General features: G+C 44.5%; 2 pseudogenes; both read left to right on the top strand.

The window, feature by feature from the left end:
• The first annotated feature begins 4,246 nt into the window (after nucleotides 1-4,246).
• On the top strand, nucleotides 4,247-7,886 carry LOC136532300 (sesquithujene synthase A-like; annotated as a pseudogene).
• A 4,123-nt stretch (nucleotides 7,887-12,009) lies between these two features.
• LOC136532299 (7-deoxyloganetin glucosyltransferase-like) lies at nucleotides 12,010-20,870 on the top strand (annotated as a pseudogene).
• Nucleotides 20,871-23,150: the final 2,280 nt, after the last annotated feature.

Genomic DNA, 23,150 nt, shown 5'->3' on the forward strand with positions numbered 1-23,150 from the left:
GTCCTGATCCCCTCACTCACTTGGGAACCATAAAAGCAGCTCCTTAGCCTATGCCGGCTGCACCTGAGGAAGGATAGCTGTGTTGGGGGAGGTGACTTCGGCAGGGGGACACCATAACACATTCAGCGTCATCAACCACCTCAGACAATGATAGGCGACATTGACCAGCGAGTCACGCGGTCTAGGTCTTATCAAATCTCACACTTTGCTCATTCTGCATTGGTTGCTTCCTTTGAGCCCCATGGTGTATTCTGTTTCTAGCTTTGCTAGTGGTGTTGAGCAATTTTTGTGTCTTCTTGAGGACTAGCTGTGGTATACTTGTTTTCCTTGAGCTGTTGCCCATGTCTTTGGGGACCAAGTTTTGGTCATTTCAAATGACCCTATTTTAGCTTTTCTTAGGTTTTGGTCATTTGGGTGAGTTCTCTGTTTTTCTTCTTCTGTTTCTTTTGCTCAGCTATTGGTGTGTTGGTGTTGACAATGCACTCATAAAGGGGAGATTGTGAACACAAGGTTAATATGCGCTGTTGTGGTTCGGTTGTGATGAGTGATTGTCAACGTGATTCACGTCTTAGGTTGAGTTGTTGAAATAACCATGGCGTGAGTTGGGTTGTGCAACATGTCTCTTGGCTTTCTGGTGCGTAGGTGTGGAGCTCGGAGACGGTGGGTGGATGGCGAAGGTGAAGGTCAAGCGGATCTGTGATGATGGACTGTGAGCGGTGAAGGACGGATGCCGGTGGCTTGGATAGAGGGACCGGAGAAGTCGGGTGATTGACCGTGGGTGGCTGACACCTGGGGTCATCGACAAGTACAAGAGTATATGGGGAGTGACTATGTTGACCAAGTCAAGACGGCGGTCATGCAAGTCAAGCGGAGGCTTTGAAGGACTTGGCGCCTCGGGCAGTCGAGGACGACAGTGACACGTGTTCGAGTTGGACTGGAATACCCCTTCGGTAAGGTGGTTCGCTCCAAATATCTAGGAGCACTTTGGGAATGTGTGATAGGCTCCATAACTAAGAGATGGCTACCCTAATCAGTCCTCACCTCTCCGTTTTGATTTATTCTTTAGGTTTCCCCTCCCCTAGCTGTTGTAGAGGTCCACAGATGAATTGACTCCACTGTTTGTGTAATCGCATCCTTCTAAGTGGGAAGAGAGGCCTTTACCTCTCGTTATCCTCCGGGATTCAAATCATGCATTCGTGATTTTGGCTTTTAGCGTTTGGGTGTTCTTCGTTTCTGGTCTTCTTCCCCCTTTTGCTCGATTTCGTCGATTTGAGTTGTTTGGGGCGAATCCAACTGATTACATATGAGCAAGGATGTGTGTTGATGCTGTTCACCAAGTGAATTTGATTAAATCCACACGAGCTCATAGATCAAGGAGGATTTCATTTTGGGGTGAAAAACTTTGATTCTTGGACGTGATCTGAAATTCCCGGGAGTTCTACCCAATTTTTGGGCGATGATCTTTCAATATAGCCCTCCAGCTACCTTATGATCACCTGGGTAAAGTTTGGTGGTAGTTGGATTTGATTTGGTAGAGATTCGTTTGAATTTCATTTGAGTTGCCCTGCTGTTCCTGCTCTGTCGTGGAGCACCGGTTGCATTCCTGGTGCACCGGGTCTAACACTGGTGAGGACCGGTGTGCGTTCGTTCTGTGTTTCCGTGGCTGGTTCTCTGTTCGGGCACACCGTGGTCACCGGTGTTCACCGGTCTCTTGCACTGGTTGCTGGACCGGTCCGTGTCCGGTGTCCCTTTCTCTGCGCATCGGTGCTCTCTTCCTCCCCTCTGTCTTGCAGAACCAGCAATAGCCGGTAGCTGTCCAGCAGCAAGTGGATCTCTCGGTCTTCAAGTTGTTCTTGTCGTGTTTGATGCTAAGCGGTGAACGGATTACAGCTGCTGCAGATAGCTGTCCATCTTTTCATCCAGCAGAACCAGAAACCTGCTTGTTTCTTGAGAAATCCCCTATATGCCATCAAAACTTATAAGCATTCCCTTACTTGCCATCATAAATTATGCGTTCCCTTTAGAGCCATCAAAATAGATTTGTGATCCCTTATATGCCACTAATTGACTATTGACTAAGATGCAGTCGCAACACAGCTGTTATAACGCCGTAAGTGGCCTAATCCATTTCACTTTTACCCCTTCTCATGGACACCTCATGTTCCATAAGCGAGAAAGGTCGGGCATGAACCCAGAATCGAACTCCTGATTCCCTGGCGGCGGGCAGCGATTCTCCCAGAGCGAGCACCCACACCGGCTCACGCCGCCCCACTTAGTGCTCCGCTTACGCGAGCGAGGACAAGCCTCAATCTCCTACGCCCCCACTCCCCATCAGCTGATCGCGCCACCCCCATTGGACTCGCTGCGCTCCCACCGCCTGGCAGCGCCACCCCACCGTCGGCCCCACTCCGCCATTGACTATACACCCCCCCCCCCTCCTTGTCCAACCAGAGCACCTCCTGATTCGAAGATGAGTAGCCCATGCATGGTGATGCCTCCGCGAGGCCGTGACACTTCTTGGCTTCCTAAAGGGTAAGAACAGTTCTTATACTTTTCCTTCTACATTTGTCTGATTGCAATTAGGGAAAATAATTGAAATTGTTGTAGAATACATATTTTGTATATACCGTTGATTTTATCAGCGCAATGGCATGTAAGGGATGAGACTATACAATTAATCTTCATCTTGCAATAGGGGTACAATTGTCTTTTCATCCCATCACTTAACTGTGGTATGATGATAATGGCGTGTAAAGGATCACAAATCTATATTGATGCTCTGAAGGGAACGCATAATTTATGATGGCAAGTAAGGGATACTTATAAGTTTTGATGGCATATAGGGGATTTTCTCTTGTTTCTTTGACCGTGGTGCACAGCAGGCAGCTGCTCCTTGTTTGGCATATGCTTGCAGCAACGTGATTTGATTTTCCAAATCTGAGTTGTCACTTTCAAGTACATGAGCCTAATTATTGCCTGCTCATTTAGCTAGTCTTAATCTTGTACGAGTGATTTTTGGTGTTGCTGTTAAGTTTTTTTTTTTTGTTGCTGCTCGTGACACTTTTTCTCAGTAAATTTGGGTTCTCTGGTTCTGTCGGACCTTGGAAATTCCGATCAGTCACCTGCAATTTCGGGTCTGACCCTGTGTAGTTCTGGTCCGTCCGTGTCTTGTGCGTTTGAGTTCTGTTTCTCGTTCCACTTTCGTTGTCGTGTCCCGCTGTATTTCTAGGCAACATCCAGCCACTTGTTGGCTTGTGGACATCACGATTGTTGCGTCTTGTGTTTGGCGGTGATTTTGGGACAATGGTTCAAAGTTTCGAAAGAAATTTGAGGCTCCCATTCATCAATCCCTCTGGTCGCTGTTTTCGGTCTTTCACTGCCATTGCCCAGAACCAAATGCAAAGGGTTCAACACCATGGTGGCTCTGGTAACTTGGCAACTATGGAAAGAATGGAATGCCAAAACGTTTAAGAACACAGCAACGATGTCGGTCTCAAACTCTCAATCTAGATCAAGATCCAAGGATAAGCCCTGGATTGCTCCTGGCTTCAGGCACATTATTGGTCGTCTCTGGGTAGGACCAAGTCAAAAATTGAATCGGGCAATCGAAATTAACATTGTTTCCCTAAATTTCCCTAAAAGACAGTTTGAATACGAAATCATTTCAAAAATTGATTAAATAAATCCAACATTTTGTCTCTTTCCTTCACAGATCTGTCATTTGTGCAACTGGTACTATACACATCTATTCTTCTTCCTAGAGACGACAAAATATCCTTTTTTCGTGGATCAAGGTGTTTTTTATATTATTGGCCAGTTGCGTTAACTTCAATTTTCTTCATTGCACGTAGCTTCGCATGCATAAAGTATGAGTCCTGTCTCCTGTCTGCCGTGCACGTAGCCGGCTGGTTCATTTGTTTTCTGCTTCATTTGTCAGTTAGATGGATCAAACCTGCTTGTACGTACGGAGTACAAAGCACAGAGTCTGAAAACAGTGCCACGTGTGTATGCAGAAGCAGAAAACCTGCTTTCCTCCTCTCAAGAAAGAAACAAAGATATGAGAACCCGCTTTCATCGTCACAAAGTCAGCATTGCACAAATTGGTTGAACTAAATTTGCTTCCTGGCCGGTGTAGTAACTTCTTGTCGGCGCATGCCTGCATCGTGTATAAATAGCCCTGTAATGCCACACATATAGGCATCAACAAATCTCTCAGAAATCTTAACTGGCTAGGCTGTAGATCAAATTGTTTGAGAGCATGGCGCCTCCTCCAGCACAACATTTCAGCGAGGCAGAGGAGCTGCGAAAGGCTACTACCTTCCACCCAAGCCTATGGGGCGATTTCTTCCTCACTTACCAGCCGCCAACTGCACCTCAGGTAATTAACAACTGCATCTCGCTGAAGATCATCATCAGCGGATAAACTTTTTTGACATACATATATATAGATGTAGGTTGGTGAAATTGACCTATACTTGTCCTCCACGCAGCAAGCATACATGGAAGAACGAGCTGAGGTATTAAGAGAAGATGTTAGGAAGATTTTGATGGGCTCAACTGAATTACCAGAAACACTGAATCTTATACTCACACTGCAACGACTTGGACTGGATTACTACTACGAGAGTGAGATAGACAAGTTGCTGCATGGTATTTACAACTCCGATTACAATGATAAAGATCTAAACTTAGTTTCCCTGCGGTTTTATCTTCTTCGAAAGAATGGTTACGATGTGTCATCAGGTAAGATATGATCTTGCACTCAAAACTGTGTTTTTTTCTTCTAGAGTTCCATGGTAATCCCCCATCATCAATGGAGTCAGGACCAATTAATGTCACATCAAATGTTTTAACTGTGAAAAATAGGACATGACTATTATTCACTTTGAGGCAATTTTGCAGATGTATTTCTACACTTTAAAACAGAAGAAGGGGGCTTTGCTTATGCTGACACGAGAAGCTTGTTAAGCTTGTATAATGCAGCATATTTGAGGAGACATGGAGAGAAGGTACTGGATGAAGCAATTTCTTTCACAAGACGTTGCCTTCAAGATATCCTTGAACTTCCAGAATCGCCATTTGCAAAGGAGGTGTCCGCTTCACTTCATACCCCACTTTTTAGAAGGGTTGGAATATTAGAAGCAAGAAATTACATACCCATTTATGAAAAAGACGCTACAATGAATGAAGCCATATTGGAGCTTGCAGAACTGAATTTTAACCTTCAACAGCTTGTTTTCTGTGAAGAGTTAAAGCATTGCACAGTGTAAGATTATTTTCATCTTACTTCGACTCGACGTGCAGTTTCAGTCCTAGGATTTACTTGACTTATCTTAACATGCATGGTAGGTGGTGGAAGGAGTTCCTAGCCAAATCAAAGATGACTTTTGTTAGAGATAGAATAGTGGAGACATATTTCTGGATGAATGGGGCATGCTATCATCCTCCATACTCTCGTTCCCGAATTATACAAACAAAGATCACATCTTTTATTACAATAATTGATGATATGTTTGACACATATGGTACCACCGAAGAGTGCATGAAATTTGTTGAAGCAGTTGGCAGGTAACAATGATCTTCCAAAATCATGTCACATGTTTTTTATTTTAAAAATATTACATGCATTAACTATTGAATACATATTGGATGGCATGTCATTGATTTACATACACATATACGAAAAGAAAGAAACTAAAATTTTCCCTGTGAGTCTGTCATAAAGGGATGATATTACGTGGAGATATGTCCACGACATGAAGCTCTTTTGGTGCTGAGATGTACTGAGTTTCATTACTGATAAGCAACGAAATTCAAACAATAATGTGTACACCAAACATATACAAGCAACAATATAAAAATTCACTATTTTTTCAAATAGTAATACCCGTTCAAAGGAAAACCACAAATAATTTATCAGTAATATAATAATATTTGAATCAAAATAATGATACCATTAGTATGCAATGTAATGATCCTAAAAATAAATTTTGAAAAATACATTCAGTGCTTTTTGAAACGCTTCTCTCTAGAGAGCTTTAATACTATAGGAAACCAAATCCTAACTTTAATTGTAAAATGCAGATGGGATGTAAGTGCAGTACCTCTTCTTCCAGAGTATATGAAGGGTTTCTACTTATTTCTGTTGGACACATTTCATTCATTTGAGGATGAGTTAGGGGCAGAGAAGAGTTACCGTGTGCTTTATCTAAAACTGGCGGTGAGTATTCTACATACCCTCTTATGAATGTCTTATACTTGCATTTCCAAGGAACACAGTCAACACAATCAGCTAGAAATACTAGGCTCTATCAAATTGAGTTATGTTACTGACATGAAAAAAAACCTATTGTACAAAGAAATTTAATAATAGATAATGAACTTCGAGCCTAGGTTTGATGACTATCATTATCTAAGAATTATAAAGAACTAACCTTGCTATACGCTCTTCTAGTTCCTATGACCATTAAAAGCAGCGCATGCATGAGCCGGCCGGCAAACAGACTTGGTCATTGCAGTCATAATTGAAGCAAAATCCGTAGATAAATTTGTTTGCCTAATATTAAAAATCGATTTCTTTAATTATGCATGATATTTTGATTGATCATAAATTAATTCAGGGACTAGATGGATACATGTGGTGTTGACTATGTACGAAATGCCTTTATTTTCTAGTAAAATTTTTCTTGGGAACTGTATTGCCCATAAACATGAAAATCAATAAAGTTTTTACCTGAACAATGGAACTTATGCAATGCAACCTATCATTATTTCAATTCAATTATTTTTATTTCAAGCAGCCTATTTTATCTAGCAGCAATGGTATTAGAATCAGAAATAATTTTCACACATTTCCATATTTCATATAGATGGAGCGTTTTGGTTCAGCAGTACTACAATGAAATAAAATGGCGTGATGAAGACTATGTGCCAAAAACAATGAGTGAACACCTTCAAGTTTCAATGGAAAGCATTGCATGCATCCCTATTACATGTGCCGCATTTGTTGGAATGGGTGACATAATAACAAAGGAGACACTCGAGTGGCTTTTGAGCTTTCCTCAATTTCTAATGTCTTTTGGTATATATGTACGCCTCTCAAATGACGTCGCATCAACCATGGTATTTCTCTATTTCTAAACGAGTATAGCTTCATGCAAAAACAGTAAATTGAATTCTTCTCAGTATCCATTTATCTAACGAATTGGTTAGATTGTATTCATAACATTCACGATAATTTTACATTTACAGTGAAGCTGGATATTGCTTTATGTCAGTACAGAATCACAACGTTAGGATGATTAAACTAGTTGCTATTATAACACACCTGACATTATTCTTTCTTACGAGAATGTTTCACAGCGTGAACAAACAAAAGACCACAGTGCCTCCACTGTCCATTGCTACATGAAGGAGCATGGAACAACAATGAATGATGCATGCGAAAAGATAAAAGAACTTGCTGAAGATAAATGGAAGGACATGTTAGAACAATGCCTTGCACTGACAGAACTACCAAAGGTCATGCCACGAACAGTGTTTGACTTCGCAAGAACCGTAGATAATATGTACAAGAATGATCATGATGGATACACTTCTTCAGAAGCACTCAAAGAAATGATAGAACTACTATTCGTGAAGCCAATACCCAAATGAAGCTTGTCAAGTGGTGGTACAACCGTATAAGTAATAATATATGAGCTATATATTTTGTGCTTTTAAAACAATATAACCACAGTCTTGTTTGAGGACGTCGTGATATACCCAAAATATGGTCAGCAGCTACATGGGATGCTTGACGAACTCAATAGGTATCATTAAGCTAAATTAAGTATAATGTGTTCATCATCATGTGCAGAACGACAGTGGTCCTAGTGGTTGTTCTCAAGTTCTGCAGGGAAATAGAAATATGCATGTTACTCGAAAATGGCATTGTATTTTGCATGTATTATGTAATAGTGAACAACTTTTCTCAATACATTGCTCTGGTTTCAACTATGACTTGGATATAATAATACTGAATAGTGCATCAGTGGTGGTATAACTAATTAATTAAAAATATGGTCCATTGAGTTGTTACCAAGGTGGAATAATGCCCACCATCACAACTGAACCTTCCATAGAAAAAATGGACTTTGTTAATTATAGTTTTTCAAGTGTGAGGAGCAAATTTTATGCAGGCTGATGAATCACTAATCATCAGTTCCACGAGATAAAATGAGGACAAGCAAGGCCAAGCATAGTAAGCCAAGCTTCTCAGTGGACACATGTTTGTCCGTACCGAGTCATTACGTCAAGCAGCTACGTGCACCTGGACCTCGGTCTAACCCACTCAAAAAAAAAAAAACATGACCTTGCCGGACCCAATTAGCACATCGGGCAGGCTCGGGCTATACTTTTTTGACCTGGCATGAATTTCAAGTCAGACGTGGGCATGAAGTTTAGCCCACGGGCTGACATGATTTTTTTTTTTTTTTTTGAGAAAACACGGGCTGACCTGATGGATCGACCAAAACAATAAATAGTGCAAATGCAAGCCCAGCACAGCGGCCTAACAACCTCCTAGCTCCTATGTGGCCCAGCAGGTATGTAGCAGCCCAACTTGTCTCTCTATATACAGAGAGAGACTTACTGTTCTATGGCCACTTTGAATTTTAATAATTACTATACTAATTTATGAGATTACTGTAACACATGTATCGTGAACGTGTATTTTAACTTCATCATAAATTAGTACAGATCATAAATCAATGTTAATAAGACCAGGCTTTCTTTGGCGAGGTCGCAAAGAGGCCAATGGGGGCTGCTGTTTGGCGTGGGATGGGAGAAAGTGCAAATGCCTTTGGAACTCGGTGGCTTGGGTATCCAAAACTTGGAAATTATGAATTATGGGTTGGGCTCTACAAATGAAGTGGTTGTGGTGGCAAAAAACTTCAGCGGATAGAACATGGTCAGGTCTGGAAATCCCTTCCCATCCAAATGCCCGAGGAATGTTTGCAATCTCGGTGATAACAAATGTGGGCAATGGAAGAAATACCTTATTTTGGACAGACAGTTGGTTACATGGCTGCTCCTTAGTAGACATGGCCTCGGAGGTTGTTGCTTGTACGTTGTGTGCCATCAAGGATCATAAAAACTCGCACGGTTGAGGAGGCATTGGACAACCGGGTGTGGGTACAGGACATACGTGGGGGTCTTTCTCTTAATGGTCTGATAGAGTTCGTCAAACTTTGGGATGCTCTTATGAATTTTACCTTCACAAGTGATGATGATCAGCATATTTGGAAGCATCACATATCAGGTTCTATCTCATCCAAGACCAGTGGCGGAGCGAGGAGTTTTAAAGAGCCTGGGCAGGACAATATGCCATATGCTTAAGAGTGACAAGCCACACACATAAATTTATAACATATTAGATCAAGCTACGATTTTTTGGCATGCAAAATCAAATAAAGATTGCGTCCTATTTTTTTAGCGTGAAGGTAGAGTATGTGTTAATTTAGGTAACTACGAGCAAATAAAAACTGATTTGAGGTAGGGGCAGAGACATGCGCAGGCGCAGCAGATCAAAGGCTACCGTCATCCGTCAAAGACTCGCGCCCTCACGTATTAGTGGCAGGTTAGCAGGGGAGCCCGAGCAGCGGCCCAGGGTGGCCGGGCCTTGGCTCCGCCCCTGTCTAAGACGGCATACAAGGTATTCTTTTATGGATCTATTCAGTTTGAACCATGGCGCCGTCTCTGGAAATCTTGGGCACCAACAAAATATAAGATGTTCCTCTGGCTTGCCATAAAAAATAAATGTTGGACAGCTGATCAACTAACAAAGAGGGGGCTTCCTCATCCAGATAAATGTATACTCTGTGACCAAGAAGAAGAAACTATCTTGCATATTCTTACAACATGTGTGTTTGCAAGACAATTTTGGCATAATGTGCTCTCTCCACTTAATTTGCAGCAACTGGTACCTAATAGAAGGGAACACAGCTTTGCCACTTGGTGGAGGAAAATCACTAAAAGAGTTGGTAAACAACACAGGAAAGGAGTAAACTCTCTCACCATTTTGGGGGCTTGGACCATGTGGAAGCATCGAAACACCTGTGTGTTTGATGGAGATTCGGCAAGTGTCTCAACCTCTATGAGAAACTTGCAGCTGGAGGGTCATCTCTGGGGTCTGGGTTATAGGTCCAGTGCATTTGCATAGTCGGGTCGATTATTTGTAACTTAGAAAAGTTTTTTTTCTGGTTTGTTTTGTTTTACCCCCTCTTACCTTGGTCCTAGTAAGAGGGGTTCTTGTATGGACTACTCTTCCTATAATACAAAGATAAGTAGCTCTCCTATGTGTTCGAGAAAAAATAAATCAATGTTATTCTATAGCTGACCACAGATTAAGGAATTTCGAGCTTGTTTTGAAGTCTTTTAAATCTGATTTCACATTAAAACCATGATAGACTATCACTGTCAATTTGTGGCTTCAAAGGTTGCTATCACTACTGGTTCATGTCACAAATCAGATCATAGATCAGTTGGTTAGGTTTCTTGTGGTGGAATCTGCTCATCCGGGTTCAAGTCCTCGACTTGACATAGGTGCTCGTATTTTCCTGGATTTATTCCAAGATTTAATAGTGTTATGCTTTCAGTGGTAGGCGACGTCCCCGTCGATAGCGAGGCGCCTGTAGTGACTTCGTAAATCTCAGGATGTGCTGGCTCAATGCTTTGGAGGTGCTCATAGGGTAGGGTTTGCGTATGTGTGTTCATAGGGGTGAGTGTGCGTGCGTGTTGTGAGCGTCTATGTTGTACTGTGTAATTCTCAAAAAGACGAAGTGATAGGTCCACCTACCACTGTCGGACTGTGGCTTAACCACCAGTGATATGCTGATTTACAAAAAAAGTATAACTTTTTATATGAGACCAGATCAAGATAAACTTTATATCAAAACTGTAGAATTTATAAAATTTTGTAGTTGATAACTTTTAATTTGAGATAGTTTACAAGTCTAAGTATTTAATATAAGTTATTGGATCACATTTGAGATGATTAACAATATCGAATGGAGACAAAGTCAACATCAAAGTTGTAGTACTCGATGAGATCTACAACTTTTTCATTTAAAATTATTTGTAGTACTCGATAAGATTCAGAATTGTATAGTTAAAAGAATGACATCAATTGTATAGTCACATTTGTCATGTAGCTCAATTGACAATTGGTGTGGCCGCTCGAGGTAACGTTAACGTTGAGGACTTTAGTTCTATTTTTTTAAGGACTATGGGGGGACTTTTAATCCCCACATGATTTTATTTCATTATCTGCGGGTTGGCATTCCCAATATAGAGTTTTGTAGAGAAGATTTTACACAACAGGGAGGATGAGTTCTGATTTTTTTACCACTTATCACTGCCGATTGCCCACTGCCAGATCCATATCTGACAATAATGGGGTTTTCCTATCCGAGAGTAGTTGCATGTTCTGGCATGATGAGATTTGTCCAAGAAATATTCAACTTTGTTGAAGGATTTGTGCAGGCTCTTTAGCATTAGAGCTTCATCGTGCCTTTTGAGGTTTATGACACCAAGCCCTCCTTCCTGTCTTGTGATACGTACCATTTCCCAAGTAACTCTGGGTGGTTTCCTTCCATTTATGTATTTGTCAATCTATTTTTTTATAGGAATCTATTTTGTAATCGATGATGCTGAGAGGGGGAAGGTGCTCATGTAGAAAGTGGGAAGTGAAAAGAAAACCTTGCTAAAGTCGAAAGTCAATAGAAGACTACATTTGTTAATTTTGTGCGTGCTGCGGCCGGCAAAAAATGACGCGATGTTAGTGGAAACTGTTTGTTTTTTCAAGTATCACCGTCCCTTGACTTTCAGGCTGGGACCTTGCCGTCCATTTCAATTGATTATGGTTAATAAAAGCGACTAACTACGGTGGCAGGGCAAAGCACTGATCGAAGCCAAGCCAAGTTGCCAGTCACCAAAAGCGTGCAAGCTATAGCAGCAACACGAACGGCGATGCCGCAGCCGCACGTCGTGGTGGTGCCCTTCCCGGGCTCCGGCAACATCAACCCGGCGCTGCAGCTGGCCCAGGCTCTGCGCCACCACGGCGTCTTCATCACCTTCGTCGCCACCGAGCACAACCTCCGGCGCGCCCAGCAGGCCGCAGCCACCGCGGGCGCCGTGAGTGGCCGCGAGGGGTTCAGGATCGAGACCATCCCGGACGGGCTGGTGGACGCCGACCGGGACCAGTAGGACTACGACCTCGGCCTGTCCAAGGCCACCACCCACGGCCGGTGCACGGCGCCGCTGAGGGAGCTCGTCGCGCGGCTCCGTGGCGGTGCAGCGCCCGACGTGCCGCCCGTCACGTGTGTGCTGCCCACGGCGCTCATGAGCTTCGCCCTGGAGGTGGCCCGGGAGCTCGGCGTCCCCAGCATGGTGCTCTGGACCAGCAGCGCAGCGGCGCTCATGTGCCACATGAGGCTCCGGGAGCTCAGGGAAAGAGGCTGCCTACCACTCAAAGGTACTCCCGACGCCTCTTGTATACAGAGGAACGCCCCGCGCGTGCGGAAATTCCTGGTAAAATTATACTATTTATAATTATTAATATGGTTGAATAAATATCATAATACATGTTAGTAGATAATTTTTAGCATTATGGTGTGGACAACTAAATATATATGTTAGTAAATGATGTGGTTTGCTAATGTGAATAGCTCGAATAAAGACATAATGACATGTGTTAATGGATGCTGATGTGAACACTTTGCATGGCGAGATAGTGGGATATTCTAGTGGATGCTGATGTGAACACTTTGCATGGTAAGATAAATTGCTAGTACAAATAAATAGTAATATGTTACCGTAGTCTAATCTTTGCCTAAACATCTTCTAATGATCTAATCTAATAAAACATTTCGCTGGAATATAGCGAATTTAGTTTACATTTTGAAATTTTGACAAACTAACGCAATGGCATAAACATGGTTTGGCAAATTTATGATTCAGGACTCATTTATCCATATATGTTCAAACTCAAACTTCAAATAAAACAAAATTCATGTTCAAGCATTTTGCTACTGTTGTGCTAGATCTTGACGTGGATGTAACCTAACTCGTTAAAAAAATACTAGCTAAAGTACTCCCTCCATCCCAAATTGTAAGTCGTTTTCACTTGTTCATAGCTAGCTTTTGCTATGTATCCAGTTGTACATAATTTCTAGATACATAGGAAAAGCTATGAACCTAGAAAATTAAAGTCAAAACAACATACAGTTTGGACGGAGTGAGTAGAATTTTACTGCATACTATGTCCAAACTAAGGAAAAAAACAAATGCTTATACCAAATTGAGGCAAGTAACTAACAATATTGTTCCCTGAAACATTTATAGTTTCAATAAGAAATAAATCATTTCAAAAATAAATAAAGGAAATCCCATATTTGTCTCCTTCCTTATAGCATCTCCAATAGTTCCCAAAACCCACTCCTAATCTTGGTTTTCTAGCATGATTGAAAAAATATACTCTCTCCAACAACTCCTTATCCCAACTCTAGTTGTAATCTTTTCACACTTCGAAAAATCGGTTGATACACAGTTGGCTGGCAACATCAAATCCGTGTTGGTGTGACTTCTCCCCACAATTCTTCCTTCTCGAACCAAGAAAAGCCAAGAAAGAAATCACCACCCCTATCTTTATTGTCGCTACCCCTAGAAGCCACCATCTCCATCGCCCTAGGAAGGAGGTAAACCCAATCCTTGTCGCTCTCCTCTTTGCCCTAGCCTCTTCTTGGCATACCCTAGCCGAAGGCCTCTACCCGCCCCTAGACATCACTGGCCGGCCACAGCCACCGTATCGTCTGGCGGGATATGGCTGCTGCTGACTTGGCCCTGCCTGGCTATGGCTTGTTGCGGCCCATTGGGGGTGGCTGGCTAGGACATGCTTGAGGGGTGGCCGGGGGCGGCTGACATGATCTGCGCACGAGAAGACCAAGCTACTGCCAACAAACCTTCACGTGGACTGATTTTTTTTATTTTGAACGAGATTTTTTGAAATAATAGGAGAGCCCAGCAAATATCCGACCAACTCCCAGCTGGCATGCACACACTACTATACATATACAGCCGGCTGCACTAGTTTTTAAATTCTGCAAAGCCCAACGCATAGTAATTCTGCGAAAAAATCGTGACTTGGTAGCTCACACGGCTCGGCTAGTTTTCTTTTCTTGACGAGCCAAGCTAGTGTTTTACCTCGTTAAATTAATGAGCTGGCTCACAATTCAGCTCACGAGCCAATCGAGCTAAGTACTTCATAGTCAACAACCTATAAACTAGTAACAATCAAGTTTGGTTTTATGTTATATGTATGAGATTGGAGTTTGCAACTGCTGTATGTTATGCATTACACTTATTATTTTTATATAATAACATTAAATTAGTTTAAAATTGACGATTGGTGTCGTATATGCTATTGTTCTTTTTCTCTAAATTTGGTGAAACTTAGAAAAATTTGAGTGAAGACAACTTCAAATTGTGAATGGATTGTAATAATTATTCAAAACAGCAGCTAGGAACCAAAAGTTAATTTGTGTATATGTGTGGATTTGCTCGTTCTTTTCTCATCTTTGCAGATGACAGCTGCTTAACGAACGGCTACCTAGAGACGACGATCATCGACTGGATCCCCGGCATGCCGCTGATCAGCCTTGGCGACGTCTCGAGCTTCGTCCGCACCACCGACCCAGAAGATTTCGGCCTGTGGTTCGGTGACACCGAGTCCAGCAACTGCACCAAGGCCGGCGCCCTCATCATCAACACGTTCGACGCCCTTGAGCTGGACGTCCTCGCCGCCCTCCATGCCGAGTACCCGCACATCTACACCGTCGGGCCGCTGGGGCTCCCTTATCCGCTGGCACCACGACGAGGAAGATGACGCCGGCGGTGGCGGCTTGCTTGACCTGAGCCTGTGGAAGCACGACACAGAGTGCCTGGCCTGGATGGACGCTCAGTTGCGGGGCTCCGTCGTGTACGCCAACTTCGGCAGCCTCATGGTGGCCACCGAGTCCCAGCTGGCGGAGTTCGCGTGGGGCCTCGCGGCGACGGGGCGCCCGTTCCTGTGGATCATCAGGGAGGACCTCGTCGCCGGCGTCGTCGGCGGGGTCGAGCCGGTGACCGCGCTGCCCCCGGCGTTCACGGCGGATACAGCGGCGCGGGGCCGAGTGGCAACGTGGTGCCCGCAGGAGCGGGTGCTACGGCACCACGCCGTGGGGTGCTTATTGGCTAAGGATCACAATCGCAAACACAATTTCACAGTGCCTAAGCCTATTAATCAAGATCGCACAAGAACGAGATCCACACGAACGGCAACTGCACCCTGGCAACACGGAGACAGTGCCCTTTTTCACTCTGAATAAGTTCGAGTACAAGCACAGTTATGATGTGTCCAAAGGCCCTCCTACACACACCTTACATCCGACTACTTATACCAGCAGTCTAAACACATGCTTACAACACAAAGAAACAAATGACACACGATACAAGTTGGCAGAAAAACAACTGTCAGAAACAGACAGCATCGTGGGTGCGGTCACCTCGCTCCAGCCTCGACGCCAACCGTTCCCGCCAACGTCCTTATTCAAATTCTGCTGAGCCTTCTGTCGAATTGACTCCACCTCAGCATCCACATCATTGGTGAACACAAGATTACACCAACATTCTCCCCCTTAAGCTTGATGTTCACCCAGATCACGAACTCCCATCAGATGACCCATCACACCAAGTTTGATTGCTGCCAATGGCTTTGTCAGTGCATCAGCTTTCTGCTCCAGAGTCCCAACCCTTTTAACCACAATCTGTCCACGTTCCACACACTCACGAATGAAGTGGAACTTAATCTCAATGTGTTTACTTCTGCCATGGAAAACTGGGTTTTTCATCAGAGCTATTGCTGAATTATTGTCCACCACCAGTGACACTGCCTTCAACTGATTCCCAGTGATCTCAACTAGTAAGTTTCTGAGCCACAAGGCTTGCTTAGCTGCTGCTGTAGCTGCCATGAATTTAGCTTCACATGATGACAATGCCACTGTCTTTTCCTTGTGTGAGTTCCAAGTCACCAGGCTATCATTCAAATAGAATGCCATACCTCCAGTGCTTCTTCTTCCCACAATATCTCCTCCACATCACTGTCAGTATACCCCACCAATAGTTCCTGCTTGCCTTCCTGGGTATAAACCAACCCATAATTCAGTGTTCCCTTCAAGTATCTCAGGATTTGTTTCACTGCAGCTAGATGCTTAGCAGTAGGCTTCTCCATGAACCTACTTGCCATACCAATTGAGAATGCTAAATCAGGCCTGTTATGAAGCAAGTATCTCAAGCATCCTATGATCCTTCTGTAATGCATATAGTCAATCCTTTGTCCCTGCTTATTTGCATCAAGCTTGTTTCCTGGATCCATTGGACACTTTGTGGCATTACAGTCAGCCATCCCAAACTGACTCAGGATTTTCTTAGCATAACCAGTCTGCCTGATTGCTATGTAATCTTCTTTCTGCTCAACCTCTATCCCGAGATAGAATGACAATTTTCCCAAGTCACTCATATCAAACACTGAAGTCATCTGCTTCTTGAAGTTTACAATTTCTCCAGGTTGGCCACCTGTTACAATCAGATCATCAACATAGACTCCAACCATCAGAGCTAATTGACCTGTTCCTCTGATGTACACTGCTGGTTCAGTCACACATTTTCTGAAACCAAGCTTTTTCAGACTGCTATCAAGTTTTATGTTCCATGCCCTTGGGGCTTGTTTCAACCCATACAGTGCTTTGCTCAATTTCAACACCATATGGTCCTTTCCTTTCTACACAAACCCTTCAGGTTGTTTCACATAAACATTCTCTTCTAGTTCACCATTGAGAAATGCAGTTTTTACATCCAAGTGGTGTACCTCCCAACCTCTATTAGCTGCAAGTGCAAGAATTAGTCTCGCAGTGTTAAGTCTTGCCACTGGAGCAAATACCTCCTCAAAATCTATTCCTTGTTTTTGAACATAACCCTTTGCAACCAATCTGGCTTTATGCTTCACTACATCTCCTGCTGCATTTTTCTTCAATTTGAACACCCACTTCAAACCTATTGGTTTGTGACCTGCTGGCAGCTTCACCAACTCCCATGTTTTGTTTTTGTTGATGGATTGGATCTCACTCTCCATAGCTCCAACCCAATTCCCATCACCAGCTGCATCTTGATAGCTACTTGGCTCTTCCATGACAGTCAACAGTGCCTCCACCTCTGAGTCATATTGCATCTCCACCTCAACACTGTCCTTATACACCTCATTGAGGTTTCTAAATCTTAGTGGTGGTTCATCATAATAATCTGAATCATCCATGTTTTCATTGTCTTGGTCCATATTCACATCCTGAATTGGTCCAATCTCTGAACTTTGAGCTGGAGCAATCTCTGAACTAGTTGCATGACCATCAATAGTACCAGAGTTTGCATCAGTCCCCTGCTGAATTGTCTGATCCACTTCACCAGTGAATCCATCTCCACCAGCTCCCCCTGAATTCTTAGTTCCCCAAACATCTTGATGATTCAGACCATTCCCAACAGCACCAATGAATGGCTGATCTGCTATTTCCACAGATCCTTCTTCAATAAACTCTGAATTTTCACCAAATTCAGTTTCCCAATCCCAAGCTACTGCTTCTTCAAAGATGACATCTCTACTGACTATAATTTTCTTGGTTTTTGGTTCATATAACCTATGTGCCTTGCATCCATCCTCCACGCCAAAATAAACCATAGCAGTACTCCTATCATCTAGTTTCTTCAGATGTGGCCATGCTGGCCTCACATTAGCCCTACATCCAAACACCTTTAAGTGTCCAAGTTGAGGTTTTCTACCACACCAACCCTCAAATGGAGTTCTATACCCCATAACTTTAGTTGGTAATCTATTCAGCAAATGCACAGAGTGTCTCACTGCCTCACCCCAGAAACACCCTGGTACTCTCATGCATTTCAGAATTGATCTGGACATCTCCATGATAGTTCTATTTCTTCTCTCAACAACCCCATTTTGTTCAGGTGAGTAGGGAGCAGTAAATTGCCTTTTGATCCTAGCTTGTTCACACACATCCCTAAAGGCTTCTGCTAGAAATTCACCACCTCTATCAGATCTCATCATCTTAAGCTTATGGCCTAAGCTATTCTCAACTTCTGCTTTGAACTTGACAAAAGCTGAACAAGCCTGATCTTTTGATTTTAGAATAGACACTGTCATATACCTAGTACAGTCATCAACCAACAACATAAAGTACTTATTGCCCCCAACTGTTTTAGGTGTGATAGGCCCACACAAATCCACATGGACCAACTCTAAAGGCTCATCTGCCCTCCAAGATGACAACTTAGGAAAAGACTTTCTGGTTTGTTTAGCAGCCAAACAGGAGTGACAGATTTGTTCAGGATGCTCAATCATGGGTAAACCCCCAGCCATCTCTTTTTCTACCAGCATTTTTATTGACTTGAAATTAACATGACCTAGTCTCCCATGCCACAACCATGACTCATCATTTGCATTTACTAACAGACAGACAGGTTTAACAACATCCAACTGAATTTTGTACAATCTATTAGCAGACATCTGAACCTTCATGATTAGTCTATTTCTGTTCTTATCAATCACCTCAATGTAATCATCATCCATTTCTATCTTATGCCCTATCTCAGTCAACTGACCCAAGCTAATCAAATTGCTTCTCAGTTTAGGAATAAAATAGACATCAGACAAGATCCACTGTTCCCCTGATCTACCTTGAAACAGAATAGACCCTCTACCATGAATTTCAACAGATGAGTCATCTCCAAACCGTACCTTGCCACCAATGGTGGTGTCGATGTCTCTGAAATTTTGATGTTCTCCTATCATATGGTTGCTAGCACCATTATCGAGGTACCACACATCCCCACATGACTCCCCATCGCCTGTGAAATGCAGCTCTGAATCTGTCTGCACCTCATTCAGACACAGTTCACTCTGAACCTGAACATTTTCTAACAACAGGTGCTCGAGCTGTCCTGACTCCTCCATTTCAGTGAGCAACACAGCAGGTTCATAATCCATCTTCTTGGCATGATGAGCTTCCTCATCCTTCTTCTTCTCACCCCCTGGGCACCTGTTGGCATAGTGTCCATAGGTGTGACATTTAAAGCACTTGATGTGGCTTTTGTCACACTTCCCTGCGCCTTCCTTGCCACCATCACCATGACTGCCATGGCCACTGCTCCCACCGTCGCGGCCATGACCTCGTCCACGGCCACCACCATGTCCTCGCCCAAGGGATTTCTTCTGCCGAGCCTCCCACTCAGCTTGTGTCAGAAGCACCTGACCGGGCTCTGGCCGAGAACCACTTGCTCCCCGCCTGGTTCTCTCTTCAAAAGCTTTCAGGCGCCCGACAGCCTCGTTGAATGCCAGCTTCTTGAGATCGAAGAATTGCTCGATCCCAGCTATGACATGGATGTACTGCTCCGGCACGGTGTCAAACATCTTCTTCACCAGTGCTGCATCATCAAGCGATCCACTGAGATTGGCGTACCGCACTGACATGCTTGTCAGTTTTCCTGCGTAGCTATCCATCGTCTCATCCTCCTTCATTCTTAGATTGTCAAACTCACTCTTTAGAGTTTGCAACCGCGCCTCCTTGACATGCTCCTCCCCCACGAATCTTGCCTTGAGCGATTCCCAGACCTCCTTCCTGGTCTTCTTCGTGGCGACCTGCATCAGCAGATCATCTGGCAGGCACTGGAGCATATGTGCTCGTGCCTTGGTGTCCTTCACCTTGCTCGTTGCAAACGCCGCCGCGCCTTGATCCGACGATTCCCCCGCCGGCTCAATCACCTCCCAAACACCTTGATCTTCCATGATCGCCTGTACTCTGATGCTCCAACTAGTGTAGTTGGTGGCAGTCAGAAGCGGGTACTGGATCCGGCCACCACCATCTCCTCCGCCGCCGCTCCCGCGATCTCTCATGGACACAGATCAACTCGACGCGATGTGTAAGCGATCGGTTGGCTCTGATACCAGATATTGGCTCAGGATCACAATCGTAAACACAATTTCACAGTGGCTAAGCCTATTAATCAAGATCGCACAAGAACGAGATCCACACGAACGGCAACTGCACCCTGGCAACAGGGAGACAATGCCCTTTTTCACTCTGAATAAGTTCGAGTACAAGCACAGTTATGATGTGTCCAAAGGCCCTCCTACACACACCTTACATCCGACTACTTATACCAGCAGTCTAAACACATGCTTACAACACAAAGAAACAAATGACACACGATACAAGTTGGCAGAAAAACAACTATCAAAAACAGACAGCATCGTGGGTGCGGTCACCCCGCTCTAGCCTCGACGCTAGCCGTTCCCGCCAACGTCCTTATTCAAATTCTACTGAGCCTTCTGTTGAATCGACTCCACCTCAGCATCCACATCATTGGTGAACACAAGATTACACCAACAGTGCTTCCTGACGCACAACGGGTGGAACTCCACATGCGAGTGCCTCGCCGCCGGCGTGCCAATGGTGTGCTGGCCGGTGTTCGCGGACCAGTTCACCGTCTGCAAGTACGCGTGCGAGGTGTGGGGCATGGGGCGCAGGCTGGACGCCGAAGTGAGGAGGGAGCAGGTCACTGCGAATGTTGGTGAGGTGATGGAGAGCGTGGAGGTTCGGAGGAGCGCGGCGAGGTGGAAGGCGATGGCGGAGGAAGCTGCTGGCGCCGGCGGGTCGTCGCACGAGAACCTGCTGGCTGTGGTGGAAGCGCTCGGGGTCAGCTCGCTCAACTCTGAGTCGTCCGAGGCATGAGGAGATTGGAGGAATGTGTGTGTGGTGTTTGAAGGAGCGAGGGTTTATTCAGATGAAGGGAATTATTAGGCCTAAATTAACTTCATGTACTAAATAAAACAAACTATATCAACCACTCTCTCTGACATGTCTCTTGGCTTTTTGGTGCGTAGGTGTGGAGCTCGGAGACGGTGGTGGACGGCGAAGGTGAAGGTCAAGCGGATCTGTGATGATGGACTGTGAGCGGTGAAGGACGGATGCCGGTGGCTTGGATAGAGGGACCGGAGAAGTCGGGTGATTGACCGTGGGTGGCTGACACCTGGGGTCATCGACAAGTACAAGAGTATATGGGAGTGACTATGTTGACCAAGTCAAGACGGCGGTCATGCAAGTCAAGCGGAGGCTTTGAAGACTTGGTGCCCGAGCAGTCGAGGACGACAGTGACACGTGTCGTGTTGGACTGGAATACCCCTTCGGTAAGGTGGTTTGCTCCAAATATCTAGGAGCACTTTGGGAATGTGTGATAGGCTCCATAACTAAGAGACGGCTACCCTAATCAGTCCTCACCTCTCCGGTTTTGATTTTATTCTTTAGGTTTTCCCCTCCCCTAGCTGTTGTAGAGGTCCATAGATGAATTGACTCCACTGTTTGTGTAATCGCATCCTTCTAAGTGGGAAGAGAGGCCTTTACCTCTCGTTATCCTCCGGGATTCAAATCATGCGTTCGTGATTTTGCTTTTAGCGTTTGGGTGTTCTTCGTTTCTGGTCTTCTTCCCCCGTTTTGCTCGATTTCATTGATTTGAGTTGTTTGGGGCGAATCCAACTGATTACATATGAGCAAGGATGTGTGTTGATGCTGTTCACCAAGTGAATTTGATTAAATACACACGAGCTCATAGATCAGGGAGGATTTCGTTTTGGGGTGAAAAACTTTGATTCTTGGACGTGATCTGAAATTCCCGGAGTTCTACCAATTTTTGGGCGATGATCTTTCAATATAGCCCTCCAGCTACCTTATGATCACCTGGGTAAAGTTTGGTGGTAGTTGGATTTGATTTGGTAGAGATTCGTTTGAATTTCATTTGAGTTGCCCTGCTGTTCCTGCTCTGTCGTGGAGCACCGGTTGCATTCCTGGTGCACCGGGTCTAACACTGGTGAGGACCGGTGTGCGTTTGTTCTGTGTTTCCGTGGCTGGTTCTCTGTTCGGGCACACCGTGGTCACCGGTGTTCACCGGTCTCTTGCACTGGTTGCTGGACCGGTCGTGTCCGGTGTCCCTTTCTCTGCGCATCGGTGCTCTCTTCCTCCCCTCTGTCTTGCAGAACCAGCAATAGCCGGTAGCTGTCCAGCAGCAAGTGGATCTCTCGGTCTTCAAGTTGTTCTTGTCGTGTTTGATGCTAAGCGGTGAACGGATTACAGCTGCTGCAGATAGCTGTCCAATCTTTTCATCCAGCAGAACCAGAAACCTGCTTGTTTCTTGAGAAAATCCCCTATATGCCATCAAAACTTATAAGCATCCCTTACTTGCCATCATAAATTATGCGTTCCCTTTAGAGCCATCAAAATAGATTTGTGATCCCTTATATGCCACTAAATTGACTATTGACTAAGATTCAGTGAACCAGCTGTTATAACGCCGTTAGTGGGCTAATCCATTTCCTTTTCTACCCCTTCTCATGGACACCTCATGTTCCATAGAGAGAAAGGTCAGGCATGAAACCCAGATCGACTCCTGATTCCTGGCGGCGGGCGTCGATCTCCCAGGCGAGCACCACACGGCTCACGCCGCCCCCTTAGCTCCGCTTCGCGAGCGAGGACAAGCCCTCAATCTCCTACGCCCCCACTCCCCATCAGCTGATCGCGCCACCCCCATTGACTCGCTGCGCTCCCACTGCCTGGCAGCGCCACCCCACCATCGGCCCACTCCCCCATTGACTATACCCCCCCCCTCCTTGGCCAACCAGGGCACCTCATGATTCGAAGATGAGTAGCCCATGCATGGTGATGCCTCCGCAAGGCCGTGACACTTCTTGGCTTCCTAAAGGGTAAGAACAGTTCTTATACTTTTCCTTCTACATTTGTCTGATTGCAATTAGGGAAAATAATTGAAATTGTTGTAGAATACATATTTTGTATATACCGTTGATTTTATCAGCGCAATGGCATGTAAGGGATGAGACTACAATTAATCTTCATCTTGCAATAGGGGTACAATTGTCTTTTCATCCCATCACTTAACTGTGGTATGATGATAATGGCGTGTAAAGGATCACAAATCTATATTGATGGCTCTGAAGGGAACGC

The sequence above is a fragment of the Miscanthus floridulus genome, unplaced genomic scaffold (assembly GCF_019320115.1).
Source record: "Miscanthus floridulus cultivar M001 unplaced genomic scaffold, ASM1932011v1 fs_573_1_2, whole genome shotgun sequence".
NCBI lineage: Eukaryota > Viridiplantae > Streptophyta > Magnoliopsida > Poales > Poaceae > Miscanthus > Miscanthus floridulus.